Source organism: Apteryx rowi, unplaced genomic scaffold (assembly GCF_003343035.1).
Source record: "Apteryx rowi isolate R43461 unplaced genomic scaffold, aptRow1 scaffold_50, whole genome shotgun sequence".
In the NCBI taxonomy this organism is placed as follows: Eukaryota; Metazoa; Chordata; class Aves; order Apterygiformes; family Apterygidae; genus Apteryx; species Apteryx rowi.
Genome location: NW_020450761.1, coordinates 317,139 through 332,077, shown reverse-complemented (window position 1 = coordinate 332,077; position 14,939 = coordinate 317,139). Strand labels below are relative to the sequence as shown.

The 14,939-nt window shown below is 40.2% G+C and overlaps 1 protein-coding gene across 16 annotated transcripts in view; it reads left to right on the top strand.

The window, feature by feature from the left end:
• The first annotated feature begins 353 nt into the window (after positions 1-353).
• PIGN (phosphatidylinositol glycan anchor biosynthesis class N) overlaps positions 354-14,939 on the top strand; it is a 116,642-nt gene continuing 102,056 nt past the window's right edge. For 13 of the 16 annotated variants that reach the window (XM_026079870.1, XM_026079882.1, XM_026079877.1 and 10 more), the window contains exon 1: positions 354-403. The gene's annotated coding sequence lies outside the window, so the exon portion shown is untranslated. Of the gene's footprint in view, positions 404-731; positions 863-12,178; positions 12,424-14,939 lie in introns of those variants that run through there. The other 3 variants (XM_026079865.1, XM_026079868.1, XM_026079867.1) reach the window with 3 other exon arrangements.

The window sequence follows — 14,939 nt, the reverse complement described above, 5'->3', positions numbered from 1 at the left end:
CCACCGCCGCCTTCCTCCTCCTCCCCCTCAGCCACCTCCCACCGCTCCCACTACCGGTTTCCGGACCCTAGCTCTCACGAGACTTCCCCGACCAACCGCAAGCGGCCCCCTCGGCACAGTGCCCGCCCCTCCCGGCCAAGAGCCCGCCTCCCTTCGCGCGGGGGGCTCGGGGCGGGGCCTCACGGAGAGGGCGGTGGAGGTGGTTTGGCAGAGGGCGTGGCTGGGGGGGTGAAGCTAGGGAAGTGGGCGTGGTCTCTCGCCTAGGTGGGGGCGGGGAGGGAGGGGCCGAGCCACTGCCTTGCGTGAGCTCTCACGAGGCCGCCCGAGGGGCGGAGCGGGGAAGAGGTGGGGCGTGCGGCGGAAGCGGAAGGAGGAAGTCTGCGCGCGCGAGGCGGGGAGACGAGTGAGTGGGGGCGCGTGCGCAGTGAGCGCGGTGGAAGCCGCCCCGACCCCCGCCCTCGCGCGGTGGAGCGGGAGGGGGCGGGGGGTCCCCGGCCGCGGCGGGACCGCCGGCGGGGCTCGGCGTTACCGGCCTGGCGCTGTGAGCCGGCTCTGGGGGGAAGGGCGGCGTGCGGCCGCTGCCCCACCGGCGGGGCCAGCCCGGGTTTCGGGCCGCCCTCCCGGTTGCCTCGGCTGGGCTCGCCGCGAGCGGCAAGGCCGGGCGGCTCGGCGGGGCCGGGCCGGGCCCTGTGCGAGCGGCAGCCGCTCCGGGCCGGGGAGGCGCCCCTCGCCTCAGCCGCGGCCTCAGCCCTGCGTCCTGGCGGCCTTAAGCAATAATCCAGTGTAAACTGTGCTTAATAAGCCTTAAAACATGGAGGATGATAGTAGGAGGCTAAATGCAGCAATAGTAAGTTGTGTATCTGTAAGTATGATATTATCACTCTTAAAACGATATGAGGAACTTTAAGCCACAGATGGTACCTGGCAAAGTACTCAAATTGAAGCCTGAGGGTGACAAAAGGTGATTTTTTACTGAAGGAAGTAAAGCTCACTAGAAACGATACACAACAGAGACAGCTTTGTTTGCTATTCAGTTTCTCAGGAAACTGAAATTGGACATTACTTGTAATTATAAAACTGATTCAGTAGGAGCCCTGTTGTTTGCTTCACTGAGAGCAAAACAAGTCTTGGCAAACAGTAGTGGCAGTGTTTGGCTGTGATACTGAGGCTTTACAGAAGTGAGATGACAAATGTTTTTGAGTGTTTGTAGGAGATGGTTCTGCAAATTAGTTAAAAACCCAACTGAAGATACAGTTTAGAGTTTTCTCTTTAGAGATACAGTTTTAAAATCTTACTGGGAATTACTGGATTTACTAGTAGATACAGAAGCAGTGCTCAGTACTGTGACCCCAAACCATTCAGTGTCTATCATCTCAGTATGCTGTAAGAGAATGATACTATCCTGTTTTTAATTTACATGTATTTTCCTAAAAAATGCAATCGAACTTTCTTTGTGTGCTATAATAAACTTTGATTTTTTTTTCTTAATAACTTACGATTTAATATCGCCTATATTGTTATGGAAAGTTAGGCTCGCTGGCCACCATAACAGGGTCCGACCCTAGGTTCCTGCTGAGGCAGAAGTTTGAAGTCAGATTGGAGAGAAATAAAATTTAACAATACACATGCGGTAATTACAGCTCGAGCTGGGTGCCTCTGAAGAGGGACCCCGAATAAAGAAATCCCTGCACAATTATACCCTTACAATCTAAATTCCCCACCCCTTAAGCGATAGTTTGGACCAATAGTAATAGTTAGGTCTGGGTTCTTCCCCTTCTTCCTTGGGCCCCTTCATTGTCTCTAGGCAGGCTGCTTCTTTTCTTATCTTCAAGGTTGGCTGCTCCTGCTGTCCGTGTAACTTCTTTATCCCTCCAGCTTGAACYGGCTCWGGGGCCCCCTTTTACTTATCTAAGTAAAAGTTCACAGCCTGAGGCCTAAGGCTTCAGCAAATTTAGCTACTAATGCTAAGCCAGTTATGCTAAGCGATTAATTCTAGACAGCTTTAGTCCGATATTCTCTAACATATATCATAGAGAAAGAAAGTAATAGAGTGTGAACTGGTTGTAGCATGAAGTAAAGGGTGGTATGCTGAAAATCTTTTGAAATCTAAGACTAATGAGATATGAAATAACTTATTTCGTATGATAAAAATGAGAATGAAAAATACTTATTTCCTTTTTGGTGCCGCCACTAGAATTAGGAGCCATTAAAGAAATCTTGTGCTTTTTTCCTTTCCTTCTGGAGAGTTAAAGCATGCTCAGTCTGAACGCGTTAAAATCTTACAGGAAAGTGCTCTGCCTGTGGGCTTGAAATGGAAGAAAAACTTACTGATGTCCTGTAGCAGCCTCTAGTGGCCAACTGTAGTGTTTACATGTGATTTAAAGCTGGTTGACTGTTAAAACGATCAATTCTGCCCTTTTAAGAGACAGACTTATTTCTGCGGACTTGCATGTGGTATTACAGTAAGGACTTCTTTTTCCTCCCTCACTTAATCAAAAAATATTCCCCTGCTTCATTACTTCTGAAGAGCTTTGTTAGGGTTTGTGAAACAAACTCTGAAATATTTACACTGATGGGGCTCCAAAATAATTTAGGGACAGTTGTGATAAAATTAACACAGCTCAAGTGAATATCTCAGAGTTGAAAACTGTAGGAAGAAAAATGTGTTTAAAATATCTTCAATGATATGCTTAAAAATGTTTTTTTTTTTTTAAGTGTATAAAGGGGTATCGTTTTGTGTAGAGAGACTTGAGAAAACATGATAAGAAGGATGTAGCACCTTAGCAGATGTGTGAGATGGAAAAGTTGCATAAATTTTGGGAACAGTGTTGTGTGGGTGTGCTTGAGGCACACATCTACAATTTTTTTAAATTTGTTCAGCAGTCATTCTGAAAGAAGCAGATTGTTCATCAGGTTGCATTGTCTCTTATTGGAATGAATGTTTTCTTCTGCCTTTCAAGGTATTTGCACACTGGACAAGTTGTATATCCAAAGAACAGTGTACCTAAATACATCTCGAAAAGTCTGCATTTCTGAAAATGGATCTCTCAAAATAGATATCCAAAGTACACAGTGCTTGTAGAGAGAGGGGGAAAAAAAGAAATAGCTTCAGAATTTTTGTGTGTAAATATCTTATTTTTGGATCCATGAATGTTTTTTGATGAACTTTTTTACTTATTTCTTGAGAAGGAAAATGAATAGGAAAAACTTCTATCTTAGATTTTACTGTATTGTTTTTTATAAAGTTGTTGGATCTTGAGCTAATGTTTCAAAGTTTATTTAGATAAACACATGACCAGGTTAAGGTTCCCTCTACAGACTTTGTTTTTGTGTGTAAGTCATTCTTGTTTTCTGTGCTACTCTGGTTTAGTATGAACTGTTCTCACAGTGAGTGAGTGTACATTGTAAATCAAACTCTGAAGGATTTCTGTTTCAACTTCTGCAGACAAGGTTAATTTCAAACAAATTTGTTTGTAATTGTTGGGTTTACATTGGATGTTTCTGTGCTAATCAGTTGAAATAAATTAATTTGCCATAGTGAGTATTGCAGTGAAGTAGGGTAGCCTTTTGTAGCTGACTCATTGCAGTCCCAATCAAGCTACAGAGAGAAAAAAAAAAAGAGGGGGAGAAATATGGACTGAATCTGATTTCTACCTTAAAATAATGCAAATCTGTCAGTTCTGCCAACTCTTGCTTAATTCCTCTTTTAAAGCTGCACTTCCTGAAAGTACTTTTGTCTATGTATGTTTATTTAAATCTAACATTTTCACACTTTTCCTTAAAAAACCAAACAAAAAACCCTCTATGGTAGTTCTAACTTTTACGTTATTTTTACTGACATTTAAAAACCTGGATTTCAGTGTTTTAAAAACCCTCTAACCTTGAAACTATTCTGCTGTTCTACAAGAAACAAATAGTGCAAATGTTGATACTTACTGTCAATAGTCTGTATGTAAAATTCTGTCACTTCTCCCAAACTCTGTATTTCTGTTCTAGTTTTAAGGGCATGGTTTTTGAATACTGACATAACACATAAATCATTCTATTAACAGGAATATTTTAAGTACACACAGCTTTAGGCATAGAAATTGGCTTTACAAAGTGTGAAGTTGGGGTCTGAAATAAAAGTAACACAGAGCTGAGAAGGGTCTCTTGAAAATATTTTTAGCCACACCAAGAATGTAATTACCCCCCTCCCCCCAAGTCAGATGAAGCCCTGAATTGTGTGTGTATGGGGGGAACCCCCCCCCCCACACACACAAAAAAAGTCTTCCCTGTGGGGTGGGGAGGTTTGATCAGTTTTCTACGTATAAAACAGTTGTTTTGAAGCATTAATGTGAACGATGGCTATTTGGAAGATGTCAGAAATACTGTAAAGAAACAAACTGAGAGCCTAAGGAGTTTTTTAGAAAATCGGGAATGAAACTTTGTTGAGATTTCATGATGTGCCCGTTATATTTTTGTGAGGATGAACAGAGAAAAAGATGCAATTATTGTTGAGTGAGGAGGCTTAATTTAGGGAATAAATGGAATGACTCTCTGACAAACACTAGAGTATTTAATTGTTGGGCTTCATTCACTCTTATCTGGAAACCTTTGGAAGATGAGTGTATTGTCTGGAAATGTGGGCTTTACAGAAGGCTGTTGTAGAGGTTAGCAGAACGCAGTGTCTAAGATGGTATGCCTTACATGCTTCAAATTGAAGGACAGGGTAGATGAGAAAAGGAAACAGTAGATTGAAGTGAAGTATGAAAATAATAATTGTAAAGTCAGCCTTGAGTTCTGAGGTCAAAAGGTAATAAATTCATATGGAAAGTTATTTTACATGGATTCTTTAATGTGTCTTTTACTGAAACTCTTTGGAGGGGAAGATGAGCAAGACTTGACATTGAAAAGGTCATATTTGTTCCTATCGCTACAGAACCATGCCCCAACTTGCAATCAAAGATGTTACTCTGCTGACTCCTCACTGCTGCTCTGTGCTTCTGAGGACTGCCTGCTTTGCCTTGCTCCTTTTTCAAATTAGCATTTGCACACAGCTTTCCCAAAAAACTTCAGGTTTCCTTATGCAGTCTGCTTGTCTTCAGACATTCAAATATAAGGGGAAAATGTGATAAGGGGATATTTGAGTCAATCTGTGGAGGAGGTCGTGCAATAAAGACTAGGGTGTTAATAGATGGAACGCAAATAGCGTGAGATGCAGTCTTGTTCAGAGAACTAAGCAGGATTCTGAGGATGGGCTTTGACTATGCTGAGCTAGCATGGTTTTGGGGAGGAGATGCAGTCCTGTCCTTGTGCCGATGCAAGGGTTTATGTTGCAAGTTAAATTGGGCAGCTGAACTACAATGAAGTTCTCTCTCTTCCCCCTGTGCCCCCACCCTCCTTCTTCTTGAGGTTATTTCCAGTTGGAGACATTCTCCAGTCTGTTTCACTCTGCAGTTGTACAGACGGCAGTGCTGGTCCAAGAGTTTGATGTGGGAAGAGATGGCTAGGAGCAGAAGAGGACTTTCTGCAGCAGTGCTGGTTTAGTGTTTCTTGCAGTATTTTGTGACTGTGAGGACCTCTTCTTCTAACTGCTACTTCTGTGTTGGCTATTTTTGTAATGTAGCCTGATAAAATTTGTTTGCCTTCCTGGTCCTAAGTATTTTGAAAAATGGATGCTTTTAATTACAAGCAAATTCCTAAAGATGCTGCAGCGCAGTTGAATAGCTGTAACACAGAAGCGAATAACTGACTTTTCCTGTCACCTTAAAACTAGGTGGTTGTGTGTTCTCCAAAAGCAGATATTAAGATAGGTAGGCAGACCTTCCCTTCATGTTCTTAACATTAAACTATATTTGATGTCTCTCTCAAATAACAGTAACCGTTTGCTGTTTGTAATCTTCTACCTACTGGTGTTGTAGGACTCGTCCCCCATTCTGGTAGCAGAGATTAGGAAACTGCAAATAAATGTCCTTTTCCCCAGGGAAGAAGTGTAATAAAAACTAGAGAGGTGTTATCCATCTGCATTTTCCAAGCTTCTGGATCTCTGTCCAACTGCTTTTGCCTTGTTCTGAGCTATCTTCTACTGTGCAACTATTGTCTTAGTTTGCCGCAGAGAATTTTTGAGTGGTGGGGAGCTTTCCTTTTAAATCAGCAGTGCTCCAGTTGTCTCCAGAAATCCTTTATTTCCTGGCTCTATTTATATTGGAGTCAGTCATCAGCTAAAAGCCAAATCTCTGTCATGTACAAATTAAGTGTTCCAGTCTTTCAAAAATCAAATGTAAGCTCATGGTATTTCAACAGAGGCTGTTTACAATTTCATATATCATAAATGATAATTTTAATTACTGAATTAGCAGAGACTGCTGTAGGGGCAAAAAGGAGAACTTTGTTCTAAAGTAAATATATCTCAGGCTGCAGTAACTGATATTTCAGTTTTTGTCTTATGTACACTTGGGAAAATGCTTTCTATATTAGCACTATAACTATGCCTAGTAGAGGAGGAGGTAAAGAGGAGGTGATTTCTTTCCATGAAAGCTTTTTAATAAACTTTAAAGTATCCTTGATCAAATACTATATATACTTATACTACTAGTTTAGAATTTGAATGCTTTCTTGAAATTGATATAATGTAGCCTTTTAGTGTGTTGTTTTTTCCCCTGTATTTTTCAAATTAGTTATTGGAGTTTCTTGAATAGTTAGCTCACTTGATGAGTGAAGAATTTGGAGAGTTTTTTTCCTTGTACTAATTTCTTTATGATGAAGCTGTGCTTACTGAAAGCATCTGTTCTTAAGATGGAATTTCCTAGTGACTTGGTCTGTATTGGTGCACAAGTACTGTTGGAGCAGAGGCAAGATCCTTCTGAATATTTGCATAGGACTTAAAAAGACATGTAAGGTGTTGGATGGGGAATTTCCCTTTCAGAAATACCAAAGAGAGCAAGTGCTGAATGTGATGAAGTCACACCAGGAAGTATGAATTGTTTTATGAGGACAGCAATACTGCATTTCGAACAGAAATGGTTTAGCACCTTGGAGAGCAACCATCTTCTGGGAATAGGAAAAGCTAGTGCCTTCAATTACACATTATATAAATACTTTGACAGGACATTGATCATTACTTCCCCTTTTCATTAACAGATTACTCTTTTGGTGTGTATTTAGTAGTGAAATGTGTAGTATAATCTCTCATAAAAAAGAAAAATCACATCTCAAGGTCATATGGATTACTTTTCATATCCCCCCCAAAAAAGGAGGGACATGTTTACCTCAAGCTTTAAATGGGTTTTCATTCTCAGTGGGAAAATTCGTTTTACAGCAATGTTGATATAGAATTAGGTTAGTTAAGTTTTGTAGATAAAGATTTTCAGCTGGTTAGCCTAATTGATTGAAGGAGTGCTTTTGAACCCATGAGTCCTTAAAAAAACCCAACAACTATTATTACTAATTTTTTTTAAGGGTGGGAACCCTTGAATTGATTATCTGACTTCTGTATTTCTTTGCTGTTATTTTAAATATCACTGTATGTTTAGAAGGTSTTCCTGGAGTTCTTTTCTCTTTCCTTGAGCCTGAAAATATTGCAAAATCAGCATTCAGAGGCTTATGTACAAGATTCAGTAGATAAGTGGCCTCATACTATTAGACTTATTTTTTAGGTTTTGGTAACAATTGATATCAATAAGAAAATATGACTTAAAATATGACAAAACTTGTACAGCAGGTTTTTTTCTTCTTTTTTTTTTTAATGCCTTCTTCTCTCCTATTAGCACCTAAGGAACATGCTTTAAGCACTATTTTTTTTTGTCTGAGTTCTTTTCTGTGTGTACAGAATAAATTGCAAGTTGGGTTTTGCAGAAGTTTATACAGCTGAAGATCATTCTTTTTCCATCCTTTTTTGTGTGCTTTACTTCTGTATATACTGTATGACTTTGAAGAGTTTGTCCCTGCTCCCTGTTATTGCACACACTAAAGGGAGGAACTGTGCTGCTTGTATTGCTGCATGTGCTTTATTGCATAGTACACATCTTAGAAAATGTCTCAGGGGCTTTGAGCCCTGGATTGTCAAGTAGAGCTCCAATGAGACAGCAAGACTGCTGGGACAAGCTGTCTTCCATGTACTTGTATTCTCATAAGTGCTCATTAGTTCTTGACCCTAATAACTTTGGAAGCAAGTGTGTTAGGCTCCATTAGACACTCCCAGACTGACGTTCTTCCCCCAAAAATATCCTGCATTACTTTTAAAATGAAAAAAATCTGTACACGTCTCCAAACAGGACAAAAGAAACCAATGACAAAAAAAATTTTTTTGAATTATTCTCTGGAGGAATAGAGAAGCTACACAAAGTAACACAAGAATTTTTTGACAGGAGAAAGAGTTAAACAGACACTCCATATTGAGATGCAAATGTGTTCAGCTGTAAAACAGTGGTGCTTGAGGAAGACTAATTGATAGGGAATAGCTGTGTGACTCAGAAGCCAGGAAATAGCCAAGAGGAATTGTGAAGCTTCTGGAGAACAGACTTAGGCCCCACAAAGTGCCCTAGCCCAATGAGTTAGCTGATTTGCAGCAAAAACACATAAGATTCATTGTTACTGGCTTCTGTTTTTCTAAGATCTGAACTTTTAACTGCCTGCATACTAAGCAGGTATGATGCTAAATTTCTACTCTTAGTTTTGTCCACTTGGCTAACAAGGATTACTAAAGGATGATATTCTTTTTGTGTGTGTGTGCCTCAAAGCAGTTGTTGTTTCTCAGAAATACCCTTGCTCTTTCTCTGTTGTTAGTGTTGTTCTTGAGTATGTTCCTGTGCCTGGGAGATTTGTGGATACTATTTCCCACATTTACAGGCTAATTTGGAGAAAATTGCTTACGCTGATATCTGGGTAACTGACTTGCTGATAAATCCAAGTATTACGACATTTGATACTTTATCTGTCATTTTGCCTTTTAGTCCATAATCAGATTTCTACTTTGAAAGTTTTGGCAAAGGAGGCACTTCTATGCTGAGTAATCTTGATTATCAGGCGATGTTAAAAGAATATTTAATTTTCTCTGAGGTCTTTGCCTCAGGTTTGGATGTGCTTTACTGAACCACATTTAAAATTTAAAACAGATGTCATGTGTTATTGTATCCACAAAATGCTCAGTGAGGATGTTGAACATAAAATAATTTCAAACAGATGGTTTGAATCACAAAAGCCATTTCAAAGCAAGAACAAGTGGAAATACTGTAGCTGCAGTTTCATTGTCTGGCAGAGTGTATTGTGCCTCAATTGAGAAAGAAAATGAAATTTTGGAAAGGAGGAAAAGGAGCTTGATCATTAGCCCACTTCTATTCATTGTATGATTACATATTGTGAGGCCAAGATGAAGAGTTTCAGTTTCCTATGCTTAAGTATCGCATAAGGATATGCGTGAGGGTTACTCTGAGGCTGGCTGGTAAGTCTGTTGTATAAATGCACTTACACAGTCAGTAGGTGTGTGTTTTTTGACAGCAGGAATCACTTGATTACATTTCTTGACTAGTATAATTTTTTTAAAGTTCTAAATTAATAAAAGAATAGGGTGAGGACTGCCAGTACCAGTTTAGATGATATATTACTGCCATACCCTGAAAAGTACTGTCACTTCCACCAGAAAACTTCAATTTTGCTCCCTTGCCCTAAGCAAAAAGATCATTATGATGTATGGACAAATTGTACAGTCACTCTTTTGACAGTTTAAATAATACACAACAGTGAGTTGAAAAATGCATTTGTCAGCCAGAAAAATAGCAGACATTCCAGTCTATTTTATTTTTCTGTAAAAGATACTTACCAAGGCTATTGCCTTGAAAATGCATTGCCAAAGGATTTTCTTCATCTTAACAGACTTGATGTTTAGTGGAGCATGGTCCTTTTTTTTTTTTTTTTTCCTTTTCTAAAAAAAGAAGATTGATGTATCTTGAGCTCCTTGTCTTGACACTTTATCCTTAAAAATATTCCTGCCAACAAGGCATATTCTGTGTAGTATTTTGTGTATGTTTTATTGCATATTTGAAAATAGAAAAAGGAAATGTTACATTTCTCACAAAGAGTTATATTGTACCCCTGTGCAAGTGCTGGGAGTGGTTTTTCTGCTTTATTTATAATGCTGAGAGATTATAACTTCAAAGAAACACAGCTTAGATGTTGATTGCTTTGGGGAAATGAGGGCTGCATTTACTTAATTATGTCAGTATTCCTGGTAAGATTTAAAGGATCTGATTCAGCTTGGTGCTGTGGATGTAGGTTCTGTGGCAGGCAGGGCTTGCTGCAGAGGAAATGCTGGTCTGTGGCATATGAGTGGTATTTGCTTAAAAAGAGAGAGAGAAATCTTGTCAGCAAGCTGAAGATCAACTTGAAAAGAAGAAAGCGCTAATGTGAAATGAACTGTTTGCCCCCAGTCTTTGATTGTTAGGCTGCTCATTGCAGCTTTCCTGCTCCCATACCATGCCACTGTTGCAGTCCATGTGTTCTGTATTTAGATGCTGCACTTACATGATTGCTGGTGAGGAACTCGCAGCTACTGGATTTTTTTCTGTGGTTTTGATACCTGTGAGTACAAAGAGAGTGGGTCTTTTTGGTTCCTAGTAGGTGACAGATGGGGTGAACTTTGTCTCTGAAGATTCTTTAAAAAAAAAAAAAAAAAACTTCTTTAATCTGTTGAAATCACTTTATTCTGGAAAAATAATTAATTATGGTCAGAAGGTCCTTGCTTTTTTTTTTTTTTGCTTTTTTTCATTCCTCTCTTTAATCTCCTAGACTTTAAGAAAGGTGCCTGCTGATTCTATCTGGTCCTCTTTTAGACAAACTCTCCCTGTGCATCTATGTACTCTTTTCTCTGTTCGTGTACAGTAGGAAGTGAGGTTTAATGAATTAAGAAATTACAAACATGCTGTTAGCTGAAGTTAGTAGGGTAGCCATGACAGTGTTAATTTTCTATTTGCTCCATTCGCGTGGATGACTCATTTAAAAAGCAGTCATAGCTTGGTCTGTAATACTTTTAAGAACTCTGAAAAGGATCTTCATTTAAGAATCAACACTAGCTTTGTACAGTTGGCTCCAAATTATTAAAACAGAAAATACCTTATCAGGATAGACTAAATTCAGACATATTGGAGGTTGGATGATATCCTTACTGGCTCTATATTTAGTTTAGGAGATGATGAGAGAAGCAGAAAAATTATGGAAAGAAAAGAATAAATCTTAATTTGGTGTATTGTTTACTACCAGGGATGAATCTCTAAAGGAGGTGAGTTGATTGTCTGAGCTGTATTATAACAAGTCAAATGTTCTGACAGACAGTAAGAAATAGCATGTGACAGTGAAAGTCAGAGGAATGTGCTGCAGCCTATTATCTCTAAGAATAAAAGTTGCATGCTGCCCTCTTAGTATGTGATCGACAATAGCTAACGTTATATTGAGTAATGTGGTCTGGATTTGGGCAAAGTTCATGTCTTGTTTTGAGAAAATGAAGATGGTGGGAGGTAGCTCACTAAGTAACTTGCTGCAGGAGTACCTGAGAAAGCATCAGAGGTTGTAAAACTGCCGAGGTGTCCTTGGCTTAAATTTACTTGATAGAAAGAGATGGAACCGTTTCCTCATCTTCTTGTGGCAGTTTGTATGTCCACTCTTTGGATGACAAGGTGCTTGAGTTGGAGACATTTTTGCCCTAGTAATAAATCCTTAGACCTGTCTTCTTGTCCTCCAAAGTATAAAGGTGTGTTTAATGTATTTCTTTTCTTCTCTTGATTTGCTTACACCCATGAGGTACCTCATAAAAGCACAGAAGCTGGATTTCATTTCTGTATCTCATGTGAGCCTTGTTACGAGGAATAGTACATAGATAATGTGTTTTCTGCTAGGGCAGATGCATACTCCTGGGAAGTGTTTCCTGTACCTAGTACACACTACAGCTTGAGGGATGTGTGGGCACTTGAGTTGTTCAGGGTCAGCTGCTCTCTGCTCTTCACAGACAGAGGAGCATGCCAGAGAGCTGCTGGGCATGTAGGAGTTTGACACCTATGCTTCCGTCTACAGCTCCTCCTGATGCTGACAGGCCTGTAGGGACACCTGTGAGATCCTGTTCAACCTCTGGTTCCTACATTGGGCCTTCAGGTTGAGGCTTGCTTTTGAAGCATCCTGTCAAATGGTGATTAAAAAACATGAAGTGAGAAAAAGGAAGGAGGATGGAAGAGATCTCCATATTGCAGAGGGCTCAGCTCAGTGCTCTGAAGAGCCACATTTCCAAATTCACTGGTGCTGTCAACCAGTTCCTGCTTTAATACTGACTGTTCCTGCACTGGTGGTGTGAAGGCTGTGTTGACTATTCAGTGGGATCCCTCCTCAGACTTTAGGTCCAAGATCCTGCACTGCATCTTTGAGAATACAGATCAAGTGATGGTTCTGTTCCTCTTGGAGGTGAGTGGAAAAAAGTCTCATGTTAGAAGCCATCATAAACAGTAAAACCCAGATGTGCCAGGAGATCTACACTGAGGTGTTCCACTTCCAAATCTCCTTTTTCTGGCCCTTGAAGGCCATCTCCAGACCTTATGAGGGAAAGGATATTTTCAAGATGTGCTTTTAGCTTTACGTATCCATAACAATGGCTTCTTGCACAGTGGAGTGCACTAGAGGAGATCACCACAGGGATCCGGTCCATATTTGAAGTCAGAGAGTCATCTTTCTAATAGCGCCACAGGTGGTTGTGATTGCAGTTACACAGCACAGGCATTGCTTAGCATTAAGCCTCCTGTTCTGTGAAGGTACATTCACAAATCCTGGATTTCTCTCCATCTGTTGCATCCACTTCTTCACTGATGGCCTGCCGTTCATGGTTCAGTGATCCATGACAAAATCAATTTTTAACAGCAGGGTTCTGGAGGATGGATGGCTGCTCTGAGAGTTGTGTTTTTTTCCTTTTTTTCTGTTGCCTTGGACTGATCCCCATTCATATGAAATAAATGAAATTTCACACAGAATGAAAGGTGGTAACCCATCCTAGACTTAAGATTAAATACCTGCAAATGTGAATTCAAGTGACTTTGGCTGAAATCATTCTGTTAATTCATTAATATCCGAATCTGATGTTTATTTCCAAGTACAGGTGTTCTTTAAGCCCCTGGTAACATAATCAGTATTACACTGACTTGTGAAATTCGTTATCTTGGTTACCATTTCCTCTGCAAGGCAGGTGTGTCCAGATTGGGCAGGTGTGGTGTCTTTTGCAGATTGATGTTCCTGTGGGACCCTTCTGACTGTCTTACAGTCTCTAGGAAATTTTCCTTTCAGGAAATTAACTTGCCCGTTTTCTTCCTTGTTGTCGTACTTTTTAGGCAAACTGATGTTTTTACTTCATGAGTAACGAGGGTGACTTAACTCCCTTTGCATTTAGAGACCCAAGTCTTTCGCATGCCCCTCAGCATCCCCTCTATTTCTGAGAGGACTAACGTGCACAGTCATTTCCTTCTGATACCATTTTATTGCTCTGCTTTGTCAGATCTCTCCTGCCCACCTTGTTTGGTTGTAAGAGAAAAGACTTGGTCAGAGAAGTTCTATAGCCATGCTTAAAAATGGCTTTGATGTTGTCAGCTTTAAGTGGATACCTGAATGGTGCTTATTGCTGAATGTTCCAAAAACTGTTGTCTTGGTGAAGCACTGCTGAAATGGTTTGTTTGCTTGAAGAACTTCGCTGGTGGCTATGATTAAGAGATTTCAAGCAGAAGCCTTTGCGGTCATAGGATGGACATATAGATAAATGTTTGAAGATGAAAAAAGCATTAGTATCCAACTGCCAGTAACCAAATCTCTACAGGAGATGTCATCCATGTGCCCATTTGCTTTTCTTTTACCCTTCTCTACAGTCAAATGTCTCGATGTTACAGGCTGTGAAGAAACAAGGGTGTGCTCTGAGCAATGGAGTGTGTGTTGAGAGGAGCTGACAGTGGATCTGAATGGACCTGTGGAAAGTTTGATCAAAAAAAGGCCGGTCTTGGGTGTTTGTCACCCAGGGGTAGAATGGGTGCTTTGACTGGAGGTCTCAAAGAAATCCAGGAAGTGATATAACTTCCCTTTTCCCTGAAAATCACAATTTATTGGAAATGTTGGTTGTTATTCCTTGGCACTTTGGATGTTGGAAGAGGAAATGTTCTTTTATAGATTGGCTATTGTAACAGAAGTTTAGGTACCTTAGGCTAGCAATGACCGAACTCAGTTGTAACTCCATTAGCATGAAAAGGTGTAGGAGGTCATTGTTGCCTCTCTGGAACAGCTTGCTGTTGACTGTTCTTAAACGTTGTTCACTGAGCTAGAGCTTTCTCTAACCACAGAAGTGTGCTGATTTACAAAACCTAACACAACAGCTTGCTAGTTTGAAAGCAAGACTGTGGTTTGGAAAGGGACCAAGGTAGAACTCTTGCATTCTGCTGAGGTGCAATTGGGTATTTGCTTAAGAAATTTCCAAATATAGTTCATACCCTTGGGAAAGAATTTGAGTGTGACGATAGGATGCTTTTGACAATATTACGTCACGGTGCACAGTATTGTGGGCTAAAGTAGCGAAGTTAAGCTAGAGGCAGAACGAGCTGCTATGAAGGACATGGCAGAAACAGGTGGATTAAGAACTGCCTGTATTGAAATATTCTCATAGTGATGAGCAGCTGGATGTGTTTTGCCTGAAGGAATAGCTCAGTATAATGTAATTAAACTGTGGTTGCAAAAGAAAATGCTTTCCTGAATTAATTCTGTAGATCACTATCATCAGATGAGACAGTATTAGACTTGAATTGTGTTACCACACTCCCTACACTCTTTAGGCTAGGGCTCAGGCTTGGGGAGTTAAAGCCAAGAGAGCTATCTAGTGCTGAAAACAGATTAGGTTACTAATACTTTAATTAAAAGAATTTAGAATATGTTAAGCTTATAGCATTGTAGCACTG